This window comes from Suricata suricatta, chromosome 2 (genome assembly GCF_006229205.1).
Source record: "Suricata suricatta isolate VVHF042 chromosome 2, meerkat_22Aug2017_6uvM2_HiC, whole genome shotgun sequence".
NCBI classification, from domain to species: Eukaryota; Metazoa; Chordata; class Mammalia; order Carnivora; family Herpestidae; genus Suricata; species Suricata suricatta.
Genome location: NC_043701.1, coordinates 177,802,650 through 177,808,649, shown reverse-complemented (window position 1 = coordinate 177,808,649; position 6,000 = coordinate 177,802,650).

Genomic DNA, 6,000 nt, shown 5'->3' with positions numbered 1-6,000 from the left:
CCAGGGGTCCAGCTCTACAGGGAGCTGGCCCCAGGCCAGAGAGAGCCAGCCAGCCCTGTGGGAGGAACCGCTCTTCCCCAAGGCCGGGGTGGAGCAGCTGAGCCCTCCATTCCATCTGGGGTCACTCCCAGCATGCCTTGAGCTTGGCGGAGGGGCTCCAGACTGGGAGGCAAGCCAAGGTTCAACCCTTCCTTCATACCAAAAGTGCCAGGGCATGGGATGGGCTTTAACCATTTCGCCTTCCTCCAGGGGAGATTTATTCAAGTTCTCTTTCCTTCTCTGCCATTGCCCCACTATGTCTCAGGAAACTGGATTAGTCTCTCTTGCTTCCCTCCCTGAAGACTTGTCTCTGATGGCCGCCAGAATCCCCAGTCTCCCAGTGGGTCTCTTGCTCACATGCCATGTTGGACGGGGCCCTTGCTCCAAAACAATCTCATGCAACTTTCAAAACACAAAGTACCAGCAAAGAAAGAACTATTGAAGACCATGTATATGGAACACTAATGGTAAGCTAGGAAGACAAAGCCAGGATAAAATTACAAACCATAACCAGAAATCCCAAAAGGTCCTCCATTAGAGGACTGTATTTGCTCTGCATCAACTGGGATTACAGCTCTGGGCTTCCTAGCATCAAAGCAAAGAAGGAAACAAGATCAGTACAAGATGGAAGCCATCTGTTGTTCCGAGAGGCACTGCTTCTCTTATTCCCAAGGCCTGAAAAGAAGTGTCTCCCTGAAAGAATGGCCTCATGGACAGACTACCTAGGTGAAGGACAGTGGCTTTCAAGCCATATTCCTCCATCCCAGAGGTGGCAGGGGTGTGACAAAGAGGAGGGGGTGTTGGTTGTGCTCCTGCACCTCCTACCTCCCCTCCAGCATCAGCTCCAACAGCACAGCTCCTCTCTCTGGGTGGCCCTCGGAACGCGGAGGTGGCCTGTGCAGCCCAGAGACAGGTTCCTGCTGCCTTTCAGTTCCCGCCTGACAGGAATTTTGACTTCGACTTGGTTAAAATCTTCCATCCTATTCTAGCACCGCAAACTCTGGGGAGGTTTTCACTTTCGTAGGCAGACAAATGTGCAAGAATCCCCGTCTCATACAAGAGACCCCGCATCTGGATCCCCTCCTCCCCCTCCTCCTCCTCCCTCCTCCCCCTCCTCCTCCTCTTCCTCTTCACTGCTAGCAGCCCAGGCAATGTGTTCAAGCCCTACTTGGGCTAACAAACCTCTTCTGGGAAGGGTAGTTTTTCTTCTAACATTGTTATTCCCTCAAGAATTGTATAGAACTGTCTCTTCTCTCCTCAGAAACCAAGAAGAAGGGAAAAAAGCCATATATTTGACAAAGAGATAAAGGCAGCACCCCCCACATAAAATATGCAGAATGTCCTCCATTACAGTATGCCGTTGGTTATGTTTATAAGTCTTGCCATTCGATCAAGTGACCGTGTTGAGAGAGGAAACGGATAAAATACATTGAAAGTGTATCTCGATTGCAGATGATTCCCAACTTGAGAAATGTTAAAAATGGGGCAAAACACCTATATGTTAGAATCAACAAAATAGAAGATTAGAAAAGACTATTTTCTGAGATATCTTCCCAATACATAAAGAGAAGGTAGGGATGCCTGGGTGGCTCAGTCAGTTGATCATCCAACGTCGGCTCAGGTCATGATCTCACGGCTTGTGAGTTCAAGTCCTGCCTCAGGCTCTCTGCTATCTGCACAGCTTGCTTGAGATCCTCTGTCTCCCTCCCCCACCCCTCCCCTGCTTTCTTCCTCTCTCAAAAATAAAAATAAAACATTTTAAAAGAGAGAGAGAATTTAGAGATCACTTCATCATTGCCCCTTATTTTCCAGGGAGGAAATCGGGCCCCGGAAGGTGAGGTGGCTTGCCCAAGCTGCCTGAGTCTGGAACCCCGTCTCCCGACCCCCTAGTCGAGGGTCCTCCCAGTCCAGCGGCTGCCTCCTTACAGATTTCTAAGGGCTTGTCGCCTTGCTACTTTTCAATAATGCACTGCCACTCGATAGCAAGCTGCAAAGAGAGCTGCTAGACAAAAGTAGAGATAAGAGAGCCAGATTTTTCCAACGTGGCTTCCTGGTTGAACCAGAAACCACCTTGCCTCCCATTGCCTTGTGGCCCAAAGGTGAGGAGGGCCCTCCCTGGGGCTAGAGAAACAATAAGCTGCTTTCTCCAGATCCTGCTGGGAACTCTTAACTGCACCCTAGAAACTCACCCAGGGCAGGGGCTTGCTACATTTTCATTTTGTTTTGTTATTCTGGTAGAGCTACGCACACTGGCAGGCTGCCGTGGTTACTCAGGACTCATTCTAAGATCGGGGTCACAGGGCTGTGCTGGGTCATGTAGAAGACAAAACTACTCTAAAATACAGATGCCTTGGCCCCACACCCAGATGCTCTGAGACACTGACTTTGGTGTCGGGCCTGGAGATTTTTCTCTTCGGATTTCCCAGATGATTTTGGTGCAAACCCAGAGAGACGCTCTGAGCAGGGCCAGGAGGAAATTCAGGTTGGGGCCACAGCAGATTCACCTGAGAATGGCAGGAAAATGGTTTGGGCTGCAGGGTGAGGGTCTTAAATAACTCCTGAAGGACCCTGTGTTTAATTCCGTGGGAAATGGGGAGCCCTGGAAGGGTTTTGAGGTGGGAGAGTGGTGAGGGATGAGTTTTATAAAGACAGACGGAGGAACCAAGAAAGGGCAGTGTGTCTGCATTGGGATGCATGGAGGCACATGCATATTTGGAGTGCATCGTCATGCCCGATGCTGTCCCAGGGGTCTGGAGAGCTACTAGGAAGATGAAAATGGTCCTTGCCTGAAGGAACTTACAATCCAGCTGTAGAGAAAGGTCAGGGGCACATCGGTAAATAACCCACAAAGACCACTTGGCCCCTTAAAGTCCTCTGCATCAGAACTGCACTAGAGACGTGTGCTGGAGCCCTCAGAAGGCATATGGCTTTAAGATAATGGACATCAGTGAAATTAAAGACCTTTCTAAGCTTGGATCTGAGGAACAGATAAGAGTTAAATCTCTAACAGAAGATTTATGACGTGGTAACTGGCAGTACCTAGACATTTACAAATTCAAATCTTCATCTACATTGCCTATCAGCTTTTTATAAATAGAAAATCACTGGGTTTTTTTGAACTAGTATTTGTACAAAAAAAATTTTTTTTTTTAAAGGTAAAAATGAAATCACTAAGAGTACAGAGGCGGCCTGTGCTATGCCTGACAGGTGGTATGTGCCAGGGAGCTCTCAGAAGCCAATTCCATGGACTTGAGGGACCTACCTAGACCTCAAAGAGCAGTTCTGGGCTTCAGCTGGGCCTTCTGGAGGTAGAAGATTCTTGACATTTGTAGGAAAGGCTGCTTCAGAGCTTGTAAGTGTCTGATCACAAACTACTTTAGATAATTCTTGTGTATTGGTAGAATAGCAGCCAGGGTGAGTTAAAATGAAGTATAATTTGAGTCTTGGATTATCATTTATGCCCAGATTTAAAAGTCTCCTCAAGGGGCGCCTGGGTGGCTCAGTCAGTTAAGTGTCTGGCTTTGGCTCAGGTCATGATCTCATGGTTCATGGGTTCGAGCCCCGCGTTGGGCTCTGTGCTGACAGCTCAGAGCCTGAAGCCTGCTTCAGATTCTGTATCTCCCTCTCTCTCTTACCCTCCCCTGCTCACGCTGTCTCTCTCTGTCTCTCAAAGATAAAAAATAAAAAATATATATTAAAAAAAAGTCTCCTCAAAAACAAAAATTTTAAAAAAGTCTAATCAGAAAATTGCTGCAATAAGTGATCAAAATTGAATTTTCAGAGCATTTTTTATTTTTATAATGGGAGAAAAATTCTAATATTTTATAAAGGATAAAATGTTCTCCCATTCCATTAACTGCCTTTTAGTTTTGTTGATTGTTTCTTTTGCTGTGCAGCTCTTCATCTTGATGAGGTTCCAATAGCTCATTTTTGTTTTTACTTCCCTTGTATTTGTGGAGTAAGAAGTTGCTGTGGCTGAGGTCAAAGAGGTTGTTGCCTGTGTTCTCCTCCAGGGTTTTGATGCTTTCCCATATCACATTTAAGTCTTTCATCCATTTTGAGTTTATTTTTGTGTGTGGTGTAAGAAAGTGGTCCAGGTTCATTCTTCTGCATGTTGTTGTCCAGTGTTCCCAGCACCATTTGCTAAAGAGACTGTCTTTATTACATTGGATACTCCTCCTACTTTGTCAAAGATTAGCTGGTCATACATTTGTGGGTCCAATTCTGGATTCTCTACTCTGTTCCATTGATCCATGTGTCTGCTTTTGTGTCAATACCATACTGTCTTGATGATTATGACTTTGTAGTATAGGCTAAAGTCCAGGATTGTCATACCTCTCATTTTGGTTTTCTTTTTCAACATCACTTCGGCTATTTGGGGTCCTTTGGGGTTCCATACAAACTTTAGGATTGTTTGTTCTAGCTCTGAGAAGAATGCTGGTGCTATTTTGGTGGGGATTGCATTGAATGTATAGATTGCTTTGGGCAGTATCGACATTTTAACAGTATTTGTTCTTCCAATCCATGAGCATGGAATGTTTTTCCATTTCTTTGTGTCTTCTTCAAATTCTTTTATAAATTTTCTATAGTTTTTGACCGACAGATCTTTTACCTCTTTGGTTAGGTTTATTCCTAGGTATTTTATAATTTATTGATATCTCTTTCTGTTGCTTCATTATTGATGTATAGAAATGCAACTGATTTCTGTATATTGATTTTATATCCTGTAACTTTGCTGCATTCATGTATCAGTTCTAGAAGTTTTTTGGTGGAGTCTTTCAGATTTTCCATGCAGAGTATCATGTCATCTGCGAAAAGTGGAAGTTTGACTTCTTCTTTGCCAATTTGGATGCCTTTTATTTCATTTCATTGTCTGATCGCTGAGGCTGACTTCCAAAACTATGTTAAACAACAATGGTGAGAGTGAACATCCCTGTCATGTTCCTGATCTCAGGGGGAAACTATTAATTTTTCCCCATTGAGGATAATATTAACTGTGAGCCTTTCATAAAAGGCTTTTATGACGTTAAAGTATGTTTCTTCTACTCCAACTTTTTGAGGGCTTTTATTAAGAATAGACACTGTAGAGGCGCCTGGGTGGCTCAGTCAGTTAAGAATAGACACTGTATTTTGTCAAATGCTTTTTCTGCATCTATTGACAGGATAATATGGTTCTTATTCTTTCTTCTATAAATTTGATGTATCACATTGATTGATTTGCAGATATTGAAACAGCCTTGAAGCCCAGGAATGAATCTCACTTGATCATGTAGAATAATTCTTTTAATATTCCATTGAATTCAATTTGCAAGTATCTTGTTGAGAATTTTTGCTTCCATATTCACTAGGGATTTTGGCCTGTAATTCTCTTTTTGAGTGGGGTCCTTGTCTAGTTTGGGAATCAAGATAATGCTGACTTCATAGATTGAGTCTAGAAGCTTTCCTTCCATTTATATTTTATGGAACAGCTTGAGAAGAATAGGTATAAACTCTGCTTTAACTGTCTGGTAGAATTCCCCTGGGAAGGCATCTGGTCCAGAACTCTTATTTGTTGGGAGATTTTTGATAACTGATTCAATTTCAAATGACATTGGATAAAGAGTTAGTACTCAAAATCTATAAAGAACTTACCAAGCTCAATACCCAAAAAACAACAATCCAGTGAAGAAATGGGAAGAAGATATGAATAGACTCTTTTCGAACAAAGACATCTAGATGGCTAACAGACACATGAAAAGATGCTAGGCATTGCTTATCATTAGGGAAACAAAATCAAAATCACATTGAGATACCACCCCATACCAGTGAGAGTGACTAAAATTAACAACTCAGGAAACAACAGATGTTGGCAAGAATGAGGAGAAAGAGGAGCCTTCATGCACTGTTGGTGGGAATGCAAACTAGTACAGCTGCTCTGGAAAACAGTGTGGAAGTTCCTCAAAGAAATAAAAAATAGAATTA